Below are 14,979 nucleotides of genomic sequence, written 5' to 3' on the forward strand. Positions count from 1 at the left end.
CTGTGATCTTCCTGCATTTGTAGTCATTGCATGTGTTTCCTGAGTCTGAAGAGGACTTTGTGGTTTGGTATGAGGCATATGGGCTAGTAACAGGCTACGGACTTGATCTGGACCGGGCTAGAATGTTTTCTCAATATTCAATTGCTCTTGTATATAAAGCTCTTTCCTATACATACGAGTTTCTCCCTGGATTTGTTTCTCTAGTCAACCTGGACTAACACTTTCTCAAATCTAGCCGAGTACATATTCCAATTAGAGGTTGTTATTACTATCAGAGCATGATTCTCCATAGTTTTGGCTCTCACCTTTAGGCTTTCTGTTTTACCCTTCAAACTCACTTCTTCCTTCCTTTTTTCCTTCCTTCCTTTTTTCCTGGATGAAGTAAGGCGTCGGATAAAGACGAAAAGGCCTGCCTTTCTTCCTTCCTTCCTTCCTTCCTTACTTCCTTCCAATAAAGAGCAGCTGTTGTTTCCTTTTTTTCTGGATGGAGTAAGGCATCGGATAAAGACGAAAAGGCCTGCCTGCCTGCCTACCTGCCTTCCTTCCTTCCTTCCTTCCTTCCTTCCTTCCTTCCTTCCAATAAAGAGCAGCTGTTGTCTTTAGCTTGGATAGGTTTATGAACCTGCTTTATGCTAATAATGATTTGAAGTTCTAAAGTCACTTTTGTTTTAGTCAGTCTCTCTTCCTATCCAAATTAGAAGTTTTTCAATTCACATAATTCCCTTAAGAACTCAGGTTATCAAAAAATAATCTAAAATAATCTACTAAACCAATAATTCTAATCTCCCTTCCCGAAAATTTTTTAAGTAAATCCATAATCTTTGACATCTTGTAAACCTTCTGAAAAAAAAAGTTTAACCTTATTGCTTAATGGAGAATATCTGTGTTCTTTGCCCTTAAATAATTATCAGAATTATGTGGCTGAATGTACAACTGAGCCACTATTTAAAATCTTTCTGAAGACTTTAAAATGATTTCACATTTAGACCCTTGATTGTCATTTGCTCAGAAACCCTTTTTATGTTTCGTGAATCTAAAAGCAGCTAATGATATGAAACACTTGGGTTTTGAGCTCAGCAAATATCATCTTATATTTATTATTACTTTCACTTGAACACTAGACTATAACTTTTTAGCACATCTATTTTCTCTCATTTTATTACAACTAATGAGACGTAGGTTGGTGTCAATTTAAGCAGTCTTCTAGAAATACCTGCCATTTCATTAAGTGTATTGCCTATCTTCCACATCAGCACAGGGAACAGTGGGGCTACACTTTATGATATGAAAGTACATGGATTACCTTAACTGTAGCTTCCACTCTGATTCCCCTCCTAATCATGTAAGCCCCCATCAACAACTGCCTTGAGTCCACGGTCGTTCTGATAATTTCTTCAAGGCCTTTTCATCTTTATCCGACGCCTTACTCCATCCAGATTCTTCTATCTTCTAATGCTACCTAGACTAAAACAATGTTTCCACAGTACCCTATTTCTAATGAACAATATTGGTTTCAGTTATCTATTGATGCCTAAAACTATGTCCAACCTAGATGATTTAATACAAAAGTACTAATTTTGCTCATGATTCTCCAATCTTGTCGAGGCTTAGCAGGGTAGTTAATATCTGCTCCATCGGGTATTAGTCAGGGCATCGCAAAGACTAGAACTGGAATCGCTGGGATTGCACCTCCACATATCTTCTGCCTTCAGATGCTGTCTGTTAACTGAGACATTAGGATGAACTGAAACCTGCAGCACCTAAAAATGGTCTCTTCATATGCTCTGGACTTCATCATAACTTTGGGACCAGGTTCAGAATATCAAGAAGAGAACTAGGCAAAAGCTATATAACCATTTTTGTCCTAGCTTCAGAAGTCCCATAGCATCACTTCTGCCATATTATATTAATTCACAGAGTGAAATTGGGTCCCCCCACTTAAAAGCAGGAAGAATGGATTCCACCTTTGCAAGGTTCTGAAGTGACATGAAACTGAAACTATTGCTGTAGTTCATTTTGGAACATATAATTTCCCCAACTCTAGTTCATCCATTGACACATATTTCAACAGTTGTCTGTGTTTCAGAGGTTTTCTCAATTTCTTATTTTGTAATTTTTTTTTCATTCTTGCTTACTTCTATAGGTTCATATATTTAACTATCCCTTTGCAGACATTCCATTGAATTTCATGAAACAAGGTTGAAAAATGCATGATTTATACCATTATTTTGAACTGGAATGATTTATATGATTATTTTGAACTGGAATCATTTTCATTTTTCTAACCAGCTATACTAATGATGTTGATAAAATGAAAAAAGAATAGCAGCAGCAACAAAACAAGCTTTTGAGTCAGGTTGCCTTTTAAAATTAAAGGTTTATATTATAGAAAGTGAAAAGTACATCTATGAATGAAATACTGCTAGTCATGCTGTGGAGAATGTGAACAGCTAATAAAAGTAAATTTAGTAGAGAATAGAAACAAATGATTTTCAATTGTCACATATGAAAAAGAGATCCTTATTCAAACTAAAGAAATTCTCACCAAATTCTCAACCAATTGGGATAAAAAAGGAAAAAATAAGGTTTTAGAGCAGGAATGAGTACCAATAAGCGCAAGGAAAAAATTCTAATGTCAAACATTTTAATCATTCCATGAACCAGCATATCTGGAGTTTCAGAAGGATTCCCTCCATTTTCTGACTAGCATTAATTCAGTAGGTTTTATTGACATCTTTAAATTTATGGCTTGCTCCCTGGAAAGGTTTTAATATGTGCTAAGGTGAATTAATAAAACTTCATCTCATATTTCATTTTTATATGTACAGAGTTATTTGAAAATAAACCTACAAATTTTAACAGAATGATTTTAAAATTATCTTAAATCCTATATGAATCTAGTCAAGGGAAGACAAAGTGATTCACTTCACTGATCATCTAATGCTTCTGAGGATAACTAGAGCCTCTTTATAATTACAATGTTTAAAAAATAATTCCTACTTCATTATATCTTCATAAAAAGGATCTACACTTGAAAATAAACACAAAATAGAGACATAAAATTACTTAAAATTGTATCATGTAATAATATTTAAAAGGGGGTTTAATATTTTTCTATTCAATATTTTTCTTATTCTTCCCTTTACTTTTGTTTTTCCTTTCTTTCTTAGCTTTTCTGTATAATCATCAGACGTAACATTTTCTGTCCTCTTTAACATTTCTGAATTTGAATGTCATGATTAAAAAATTGATGTACCATTGGATGTGATGATATTCTACACCGTGTTTTATAATATGTATTTTTTCCTATTTCAAATAGCTTTTCTTATTTCTTATCATAGATATCTACCTTTTAATGGAAGAACAATATTTGTACTGAATTAGCAGAGTCTTATTGTAGATTTTTGGACTTAGAAACCATAGTCTAGGTTGCTGGTAGTTTGAGGTTGTGTGAATCTCTAAATATCACTAAAGTACCTTCAAGACTAAGAGGAAAAATCTAAATTATGATGTCTTTTTAATGATATTTTATCACTGAAAGTATTTCTGATAATGAAATCTTTTCAATTTAAATACATTTAAAGTTCATTTGCCCCCATGGAAACACAGACACAACACTAGAGGGAAATGGTTTGTTCCAGCTGATTCTTAAATTAAAGGGATGTTTGCTTCAAAAAAGATTTATATTACTGAAAAGTTCATCTTCAGCTATATTTCAGCCCTGTCTTCAAATTATCATAATATACACACCATTTCTGACTAAGACAGCACTCTATGTTAAAAATATATAGGATTTGAACAAGTTAGCTAAAGCTTACCTTATGCACAGGAATAAAATAAAGGAAGGGGTCTAGGGAAAAAAGTATTTTACTATTTATAGGATTTTTGCGGTTGTCAAGTGATTTCTCCCACCTCCACCCCAAACTTCAGATCCTAAAGGGAAAGCTTGGACAGCACATGTTACACCCTTCAAAGAGAAAGCCCCCTTTCTGTTACGGTTACCTGGGTGAGAAAAAGGAAGGAAGAAAGAAATCACAAAGGCTGACTGACCACTAAGTGGATTTTGAAACTACAATTCAGTTTGACTTTCCATCTTTTTTTATTTGAGTCACGTTGGATGACCATTTTTCCAAAAGCTTTCAAATGTTTACAATTTCTTCTGAGGGTCTTCTTTTACTCCGCAAAATACCTCCTACCAGCGGGCACACCCAGCAGGAAACCAGCATTTATAGAAGGGAGATGACTCCTGATAGCCTAGTTTGTCAACTGCAAGTGAAATAAAGGCTAATTGCAACAAACCACCCCAGTTTAGTAAAACTAGAAGTCTCCTGACCAGTCAGACAAATCCATTAGGATTTTATTGGGTCCTAAAAAGAGTTATGTGATTCCCTAGGATCCAATCCTTGTCAATCAGGCATGGTAAATTGGATTCTTGAATAGGGAAATCCCTTAGGGAGAGTAGATGTTATCTAGATCAGATGCAGTGATTTCTTCGACTCTGTGCTCACTAGGTTCTGTTCTCTCTTTAGTGAACCAATAAAACCATAATAAGTATTGATTAACCCATTACTGAGCATTATCCACTGGCTTCTGCCTGGCTGTATTTAAACACTACACTGTAGTTTCACAATGCCACTGTACAGACATTTTTGCTTTGCTTGCGTCCCCATGCCAAGATGATACCAACTCTCTTTTCTTTCAGGACAAATAAAATATTCCAATTATACCTCTTGGTGCTTTGCTGAGTTTCTGAAAAGAGAAAATTATGCAAACCTTCAAAGTACAATTACATGTATTCATATTTCAAGTGGGGAATATTTTCAAGCGTTAGGTATTGTTTTTCAAAATATTCTAACACTTTGGAGGCGCATGCCATCTTGGCAAGCAGGACACAGCAAAGCAATGCCTGTACTCTGATACCGTGAAAGAAAAATGTTGATAAGGAACCTCTTCAAAATCAGTCTGGAGTATGTATCTTTGAACGAATGTTGTAATCTTATAATCATCTATGATGCCAGTGTCACGAATTCGCATTAGCACACAGCTGATTTCATTAACTGTCAAGAAATTCCTAGCATTTAAGAGACAGCAGCAGTATATCTGTCTGGTGTTCTGAGTTTTAGTGGAGGTGTTTTTCAGATCCCCCATAAATTGACTGTTTATGTGAGAAGCTACAACTTTTGACCAGACTGATTTGCCATAATTTGAGAACTTTCTTCTTAATATTAGCTCATTTCCTGGCTTTGCCTCCCTACCCCCGACCCATGCCCTGAGGCTACTTAATAGTTAGAAATGCAAAGATCAGCCAGAGTAAATTAAGTTTGATTAGAGGGGACAAGGTCATGTGCTGCGGGAGATAGCTCCGTCTCAGGCAACAGACCAATTTTAATTTTTTTACATTTGCATGATATATTGTACTTTTAGAAATGATTTCCATTCACATATAAGCTGAATACAGCCACAGTTTTTGGTAAAAAATGTGCTTTGAGAAATGGACGTGTATTTATGTTATTTTCGGAGTTTATAGTCTCGAAGGCTTTATTGTCTTTTGTGTTCATTACAGAATAGTCATTTGATCAAGTGATTTTCAATACATTGTCAAAATAAATTACCTTCACTTCATTAGATGTACAGGAAGTGTAGCTAAAGCAGGGACAAGTATTAATTTAGGACTGCAGAAACTGACACTCCATCTTATGACCCTGAGGCGGTATTATCCAAGATACCTAGTGATGGAGGGAAGTCTGTCTCCATAGCAATTACCTAAATCTTTTATCAGTCATTTCTGGAAAGAAAATTAGAGCAATTGTGTCAGGCTGGTCATATGGGCAGAAATTGCACACTCATTCAAACCACTTATGTCTCTGACTTTGTCCTTGCTTGATGGCTGCTTTTGTTTACGACTCTGTGTTTGAAAGCTTGATTGGACATGAGCAGATGTGCCAAACTGGAACCACAAAAGGTCTGTCTTTTGTTTTCTTCTCATTTCTTTTTTCTCCCTCCCTCCTTTTTCCCCATTCTTTTTGTTGCTTTCTTCCATTGTTTACTTCCTTTCTTTCTTTTTTCCCCTTTACTAGCAAAACTGCTCAATTCTACTGAAGCTAGTAAGCAAATTTCACAACTGAGGCTTACAATGTAAAAAAACACAACTTTCTTAGAAATTGTTACAATTCAGTCGCAGCAGGCCTTTCTCTTATCATAAATTCAGCCACGGAAATTAGTCATTTCAATGACCAGGTGAGTCTGCTGGACGACGTGAGCACAGAGCACTGGGAGCTTCTTGCTCCTCAACACATTTTATGGAAAATACATATTAATCAATGGCATAATTGATGTTAGAACAGTAAACTTGTCGATGTGGAAGGCCATTGCCTATATACGACTTTTTTGATCTGGAAGTTTTGAAATATTAAAGCAAATTAGCAATCAAGAAGGAGCGTCAGTTCTACAGTGGGAAAGGTTTCAAAAATCCCTCTGAACATTTAGATTTTCACACCATAGGAATTTGAAATAAGAATAAAAAGCTTAACTTTTGATCAATAAGAGTTACAGCTTTCATTGAGTTGTATGAACAACGCAGTCTAAGCTTTCCCTTCGTGTTCCTTGTTCAGGAAAATTTACAATTAATGGCTTTCTACAACAGCAAAGCTATCCCCTTCATGGCTCGGCTAGGGACCTGCCAGACTAATCTATTCCCAGTGGGCTGGCCATGGTCCTTTACTCTATCTGTCTTAGCATATTGATTTCTGAGCTGTCTTATTGGTTCCTAACATAATTATAGCGGGAGTGGGTCTCTTAGTACAGCTAATACATTTACACCATGGCATCTAGGGGAGCTTATTATAACGGCATCCGGTAGTGCCACTGGAGTTAAGGGTCAGTTTCTATTTCCATTATAAACCCCATTTTTCAGGGAGCTTATGCCTTAGCGGTTTTAATTTACTTAAAACAACAATAACAAAAACTTGGCACAGTGTCATCCAAGATTCACATATTTTTTGCTCTTTAAAAGTTAATAAAGCTACAGTCTCTATTCTTTCGTACTTTTAACATTATTTAGGAAAATAACTAATTGCTCCTGTTCTTATGGAATCTGAGGCTTAACAACTAATTTGGCATGGGGTTAAGTGGAGGTATTAATAGAGGTAGACTTTATGCACTAAACAAGTTATGGAGAGCCTGTATCAGTAAGTTTTTGTCTACAAAAAATGTGGTAATTTTCAGGCACCAAAAGACTAGTAAATATTTTTTATCCACCAAACAGATAAGTGTTTAATGGAAACAGCATTTCTTGGTATAGAAAAATTATGACCAGGATGATTTACTTTCTAGGTTGAAAATTACTGAACTTTTACTGAAATATTCATAATAAAGAATTTTCTGAATATGATGGCAGCATATATAAGGAAAGAAGTATGTTACACAGCAATATTTTGTTCAATTAGGGAAAGTTGAGACATACAGAATATGTCAAACACATGAATAATGCATGATTTGTATTTTATATGTTTAAAAAATAAAACTGCCTTGTCTCATAAGTGGCTACTTAATTGAAGTTCTTCGACTTGGACATAGATGACTTACTCAGCGTAGTGGTAATGGTCTATAAACAGACATTTCGCATTTCCAGGTGTACCGGGATCATAGAATTTGAGATTTCCAGACAGTACCAAAACTTCCCTCTACATCACCTATATTTCCTCCCACCATTCTTAAAAGTGATGGAAGATAGTGCTAAAGATACAAAATGGAAAATTTAACTGTTTCATACTCTTTCATGATGCTGTTATTTTTTTTTCCTTTCTGGAAACACTCTCATTAAGCTATGGCAAACTGGAATTCATATAACAAACACATTGATACTGCAGTATTTTCCATTTTTATATTTAACTATAGTGTAATCAGTGGACACTATGAATTGCATTATCTGTAAGAAGCCCTGGTGTCATTGTCGGGTAAGAACTAGACTGCTAATCACACAGCCAGTAGTTCAAACCAAATAGCCCTTTTTTGGGAGAAATCAGAGGCTGTTTGTTCCCACAAAGAATTACAACCTCAGCAACCTCATAGAGGGTTGCTGTGTGCTAGAATCAACTTGATACCAGTGGGTATAACATGATATATACTCACTGTCATTGATTCGATTCTGACTCAAGGCTACCTTTCAGGACAGGGGAGAATGGCCCCTGTGAGTTTCAGAGACTGTAACTCTTTACAGGAGGAGAAAATCTCATCTGCGGCAAAGTGGCAGGGAGTTTCAAACCGCCAAGCTCCTGGTTAGCAGTCTCCTGGTTAGCAACCTGACTTGTAGCCTACTAATATCTCTTTACAACCAAACCCAGTGCCATCGAGTCCCTTCTGGTCCACATGACATATGACACAGCCCACTCTTTCCACGAAGGCGCATCTGGTGGTTTCAAACTGCTGACCGTGCAGTGAGAAGCCCTCCATGTCACCCCTACACCACCGGAGATCCATGCGATACCAATGCAGAGCTCAGCTTTTCTGGTAACTCAAACTTGATTTCTCTCAGGAAAACTGTTAATAACCTGAAAATAACATTTCTAAGCAGCACTATATATTCTATGCATACTTGAACAAAAAATAATATATGGGGTAAAACACTTTCAGTATGCTCATTTTGAAGCAGTTTTTTTCTGTTATGATTTAATATACTATGACCACATGGCTCCAAAACCAAACCAAACGTCTTGCCATCGGGTCGTTTCTGACTCAACGTGGTTTGATTAATTCATTTCATATACCATATATACTCAAGTAAAAGCCAAACTGAATATCAGTCGAGCCACCTAATTTTACCACAAAAACTGCATAAAAAATGTGATGAAAAACTCAGCTTATACACAAGTATATAAGGTGTGTGTGTATATATGTGTGTGTGTGTGCGTGCATTATATTAAACCCAGAAAAGGGAGAGGTTAATAAATAATTCTTATTTTTGAAAGAAAAAGCTTAGGGCCTAGAAATGGTGAAAACATCATAAATGCCAAAGCAGAGGTGAGTAAGACAATATTGAGGTGAGCAGAGTTGAGAGCGAATAGTGATCAAGAGAATCAAGGACGGCTTTAAGACCTGCACTGTCCTAATACTTGACATAAGACCTGAATTATGCTTTGAAGAATAAATTGATGATTTGAGTATAGATAAAACAACATCAAACTGCCATAACTGATTGATTCCTTATTTTTAAATTTTAGTTTTAGTGACATATAACTTGAATACCATGTGTTTCAATGGTTTAAATATATTATAAAGAGTTGTGCAATCATCACCCTGATCAGTTTTAGAACAGATTACTCATTGTTGTACTTATTATTGCTAGTTCTCGATTTCCCTGAAGCCCCCTGCCGTAACCCTAAGAAACTGTTAATTTAATTACTCTTTCATAGTTTTGCCTTTCATGGATACCATATAAAGAAAAAACAACAACAACAACAAAAACCATAACAATAACAAAACACACAAAAACTAATCAAAAGAAAGCAAAAGATAATAAAAACCAGAACAAATTTAAAATGGTTTGAAAGGGAGAGCAAGTGACAGTGTTCAGTTTAAACTTTACATCTGTATTAATCCACTTTCCACTCTGTCTCACAGCAAGGCTATTCACATCTCTGGTCAATGGTCTGAGGAGATTCCCCAGAGGCTTAATTTATGGATGGTAAGGTTGGTAGGGGGACTCTGCAAATGGGTTTTGAGCCTTTATGTCATCCATAGCCTTCTGAAAACCAGGTGCTCAGAATTTAAGCTTGAATATAGTTCCCTCCTCCAGTCTTGGATTTTATAATTTCCAATCCTTGGATGACAAGACTGAGATTACTAATTAATTTATGTATTTCAGATCCTCACTTGCATAGGTGTGTGCTTTAAGTATATTTCCTACAGCCAAGATTATTTTATGCATATTCTCATTTATTTCATTTAGTTTATGTTAAATCAAAAAATCAAGTAGCATATGTTGCTAAAATTATACAAGGAGCATCATTTTCTTACGATCTAGGTCAGTGATTCTCAAACTGTGGGTCGTGTCCCTTTGAGGGTCATTTTAAAGGGGTCGCCTGATTCATAACAGTAGCAAAATTGCAGTTATGAAGTAGCGACAAAAATAATCTTATGGTTGGGGGATCACCACAACATGAGGAATTGTATTAAAGGGTTATGGCATTAAGAAGATGGAGAATCACTGATCTAAATAGTCATTTTCATTGTTCTATCTGGCTATAGGTTTCTGTAAAGGTTTCATTTTAGGTTGGCTTATGGGACAGGAGAACTGTATCACATAAACCCACTACCAGCAAGTCGATTGCCACAAAGAGCGACGTGATATAATGGTTTGCACCGCTAGCCTGTCCACCACTTACCAGGGCATAGGGCTGATTTTACTCAAAATTGGTTCAACCGTTAGCAACACAACAAGAACTTTATATATAATGGGTATCTATTTTCTACACTCTGAGCACCTCTTGGCTGAATTATTCCTGGATTTCAACTGTATAATCTTATGCAACAGTTCAGTTGAGAGCAGGTTAAGTATGAATTAGTATGTCTCTGCATGATAAGAGTAGAGCAGAACCCATCTATGCTCTCTTCTTAACTAAACATTGCAACTAGACATGTGGTCATTTATGGCCACGTGAATGTCATCTAATGAAAAGAAGGGAAAGGCAACTTGATATGCTATTTCCAGGGCATGACATTTAGGGAGTGGATATGTTTCTATGATTTTTATATATGGAACCACAGAACAACAGATGCTGGATGCTCCTATTCATTTATTTACTATAAGAAACTCTGGTAGCACACTGGTTAAGCAGTAAGCTGCTAAGTGAGAGGTTTGTAATGCAAACACACTCAAGAGAAAATGTGTGACTCTCTGACCCCTAAAAGAGGACAGCCTAGAAGATTCGATGGGGCCAACTCTCCTCTCTCAGATGGGTTTTCTATGAATCAGAATGGATCAACACACCGCAGCATTTGTTCACTGTCACGCAGTGTCCTCAGGATCAACACACCGCAGCATTTGTTCACTGTCACGCAGTGTCCTCAGTGCTCTGCACCAGACGTAGTCATCGCGTAGCACTATATGCCTTACCGGTGTTCACCTTGGAGATTAGGCAGATCACAATTACATTTCCCTACATTTCATTAATTTCCCCATTCCATTTTAGGGTAAACCGTGACCTTTGGTTCCGTTTGCTCTGCTCTGATTTATTCTCCTCCAGGCATCTCAATCAAGTCAACGGATAGCTGCACTGACTACGGGCCATCAGGAACACTGATCGGGTTTCTTTCGTTAATTTACAAACTCAGTTTCTCAGTTTTAATTTACAAACTCAGTTTCTCAGTTTTAATAATTGACTAGTAAGGCAAGACAGCACTTGTTAATATTTCGGTTCAAATGGACAACGGTTTGGTATTAATGTACATGTAGCCAGGTGATAAAATATCTCTGTTCTCTGTCTCAGTTTGTGGTCTTTGCATCAAATAAATGTATATACTAATAAAATTTTAAACTGTGAAAAATTCACTCACTTCAGTCCCACCAACAGGAGAATCTTTGAACTCTAAAGATAGATCAAATTAGAATCAATATAAAGACCGAGTTTTCCCAGCCAGCATTCTTGAGTCTTTTACATTTTGCCAGAACATTTCACAACATACAGAACATTTTTTCATACTAAAAAATAACCCTGAACTGGACCTTTAACGTCTTTAAAATAAACATGTTGTGGTTCTTGTATAAAGCATGAAATTTTAGTGGCACAGAAAATTTACAACTAACGAGGTGAAAACAGCTTAACCAAACTTTTCAAATCTTCAAAAGAATTCTGCTCAGGTCTGTAATGGAAGTGCCAACCTACCCTTTTTCACAGCAAGACGACTGGGCGCTGCAGTGCAGTAATATGCTTCATATTCATAAAAGAGTCTTTTTCCTCAGTAAAGATGGCTTTGCGTTCCCTGTCATAGCAGAGAAGAATTGCCAAACTATTTATTTCAGTGTTCCTAATTGTTGTCAGAATGTGACCTAAAAGTCTGACACAGAATTTTTCAAAGTCAGGCTGGTAGCCGGCATGTGCATTTATCAATGTTTATCCCACCCTCACCTACGCAGCAGCACTTGTGAAGGTCTGTTTTTATTTAATTCTCAAGATTTTGTTGTTAATGGGAAAACTGTCTCATAAATTAGGGAAGTGCTCAATTACAAGCTTGACAGAGATTGATTTGAGTTCTCTTGTTGGTCACTACAAGCAAGTGAAGGCCACAGAGACCACAGCTCCAGCTAATGTTCCTCATTTCAAAGGTGATCATGGAACAAGTGTTCATTAAGAAGCCAGAGAATGGTTGGCGACACATCGTGTGTCATTTGGTATGTGCTCGTATATTGCCATGGTCGGTGTGAGAATTCCCTCACTATCTAGTTGCCTATGTTCGTGCCACAGAAGAATACAACTTTAGTTTGCTTATATATTTTTAAAATATGTCGAACAAATTACTATTGTCAACCAGCACATGCAAAGCAGAAACACATATTTTAGTAGACTTGTAATTATAGTTATCTCATTTGATATCCACTAGATAAAATAGTCCAAATGAAAGACAATAAACCCAAAATGGGAATTAAAACATTTAACTTTTTTCAGTTATGTGTCATGAATCCTTTGCTTAAATATATTAAAGTCAAGATTCAGTCAGAAGAATAGTAAAAAAAAAACACCTTAAAATAAAACACTAAAATGAAAAAAATGTCTACATTCTCATCCTTTGAGGCAGAAATTATAAGAGATAAAAGCTATTTTTCTCCAACTTTATGATAGACAAGCCACTGGAATAAAGCTACTTTTCCTTTTTAAAATAAATACATTTTATTGAAGGATATTTTCAATGTGTTTGGAGAATCCAGGTATGTTTTCTGGCTAAGATGTTATGCAAGAGCTATCATAGATCAAGAACGATGCCTGAAGGAAAAATTAAACTATGCTCAAACTAGGATCTAAGAGAAATCTTATTTGTTTTAATTCCTAGGCAAACCCAACATTACTGTGACAGTGGGTTGCAGCTGGCACAACATCCTTTTTTTCTGGATGTTCTATTTTATATGTTGATTTCTAAATACAGGCATTTTGATTTAGTTTTTAGAAAAAACACTTGCTATAATTACATAATGTAGATTAAGTTAAAGGCTAAAAATGTGGAAGAATTGTATCCAATACAATCAGTTAAAAAGTATCTCATCTGTATGTTTACTCAAGATATGGTTAATATATGAAACAAATAATACTTTAATTGTATTTTTTGCGATATTATATCAATTTTTGTACTATATCATTTTAGAATTCAGATATCTACTTATCTAAGCTATCATCAAAAACGTTAAAATATGGGCATGCCTATAATTAAAGAAATTGTATTTATTATAAAAATATTATATTTATTATGTATATTTATTGTGGATATTTGTTATTTATTATGCATATTGTACACAAATAAAATGAAGAGAGTAAAAATATATTGTGACTGGTTCAGACAAGCAGAGGTTTATGGCAAACATAATATGTATAAACATGTCTCTGAGTGGCGATACCGGGAGGGTGGAGGGAGGGTGGGGTAGAAAGGGGGAACTGATTACAAGGATCTACATATAACCCCCTCCCTGGGGGATGAAAAACAGAAAATTGGGTGAAGGGAAACGTCGGACAGTGTAAGACATAACATAACAAAATAATAATAATTTATAAATTATCAATGGTTCGTGGGGGAGGGGGAGGGGAGGGAGGGAGAAAATGAGCTGATACCACGGGCTCAAGTAGACAGCACACGTTTTGAGAATGATGATGGCAACAAATGTACAAATGTGCTTGACACAATGGATGGATGGATGGATTGTGAAAAGAGTTGTACGAGCCCCCCCAAAAATGATTAAAAAAACCAAAAATATTTCTCTGTGATCAGTGGTTGGCTGCAGATCAGTTCTCTAATAATACACTAGTTTTAGTTGCATTTGAGTGCCTTCCAAAAAGGTCCAATCAAAAATTTAGCTTCTGAGGGTATCTGTTGAGTTAGTTGACATCAAGGCAACTTAGAAGTTTATCAACTGAGCTGCTGGATTCCAAGGGGGAAATTTTGATAGATTTTCTCAAAGACACAGTAAATTCATGGGTGCCTATCAGGAAGAAGATTTTAGAAAATGGAAAACTGTATAAAGGAGTGAAAGATCAGGTAGGTTACAACAAGAAATTGCCCTCTCTCACAGAAATGCACCTGCTTATTCTTTGAGGATACTAAGAGCTCTCCAATGAGCATTTAATTGGGAAATCTTACTGTGTACACCCTACATCGCTAATCTTACCTTTTCAGACATTGCTTTGTGTCCCCAAAACTCAAAGAAAACAGAAATGGAGCACAATTTGAGTCACTCCAATATACCAAAACTACTGTTTGGATGTGGTGTAAATCAAAGAGCACAGAATTCTTTTGAGAAAACGTAGAGAGATAGAAATACATTAAGGATGTGGAACAGAACAGCAAGGGGAACAGAGCAATGACATCCCCAGGGAATACCAAAAATAGACTTTGAGGCCAGGGCTTGGCGCTCCATCAGAGTCGACCAGAAAACACTCCTAAAGGCCAACAAACAGTCCTTGAACTAACTACAGGCTTTTCTTTCTTGTTGCTGTGTTGTTTTTTTGTCTGTGGCTTGTTGTTGTTGTTTTCTTTTCTTTTGTTGCTTGATTTTGCTCTGTCTTGTTTTTATGCATGTTATTATCTCCGCAGGTCTGTCTAAATAAAATAGGCTGGATGAACAATCTGGAGGAGAATACAACGGGACCGACGGTTCTGGGAGGACATGGGAGAGGGGTTGGGGTGGGAGGAAGGAAGTGGTGTTAACAAACCCAGGGAAAAGGGAACAACAAGTGATCCAAATCAGTGGTGAAGAGGGTGTAGCAGGCCTGGTAGGGC

Source organism: Echinops telfairi, unplaced genomic scaffold, assembly GCF_000313985.2.
Source record: "Echinops telfairi isolate 266 unplaced genomic scaffold, ASM31398v2 ScPeMD7_1;HRSCAF=3_0, whole genome shotgun sequence".
NCBI classification, from domain to species: domain Eukaryota; kingdom Metazoa; phylum Chordata; class Mammalia; order Afrosoricida; family Tenrecidae; genus Echinops; species Echinops telfairi.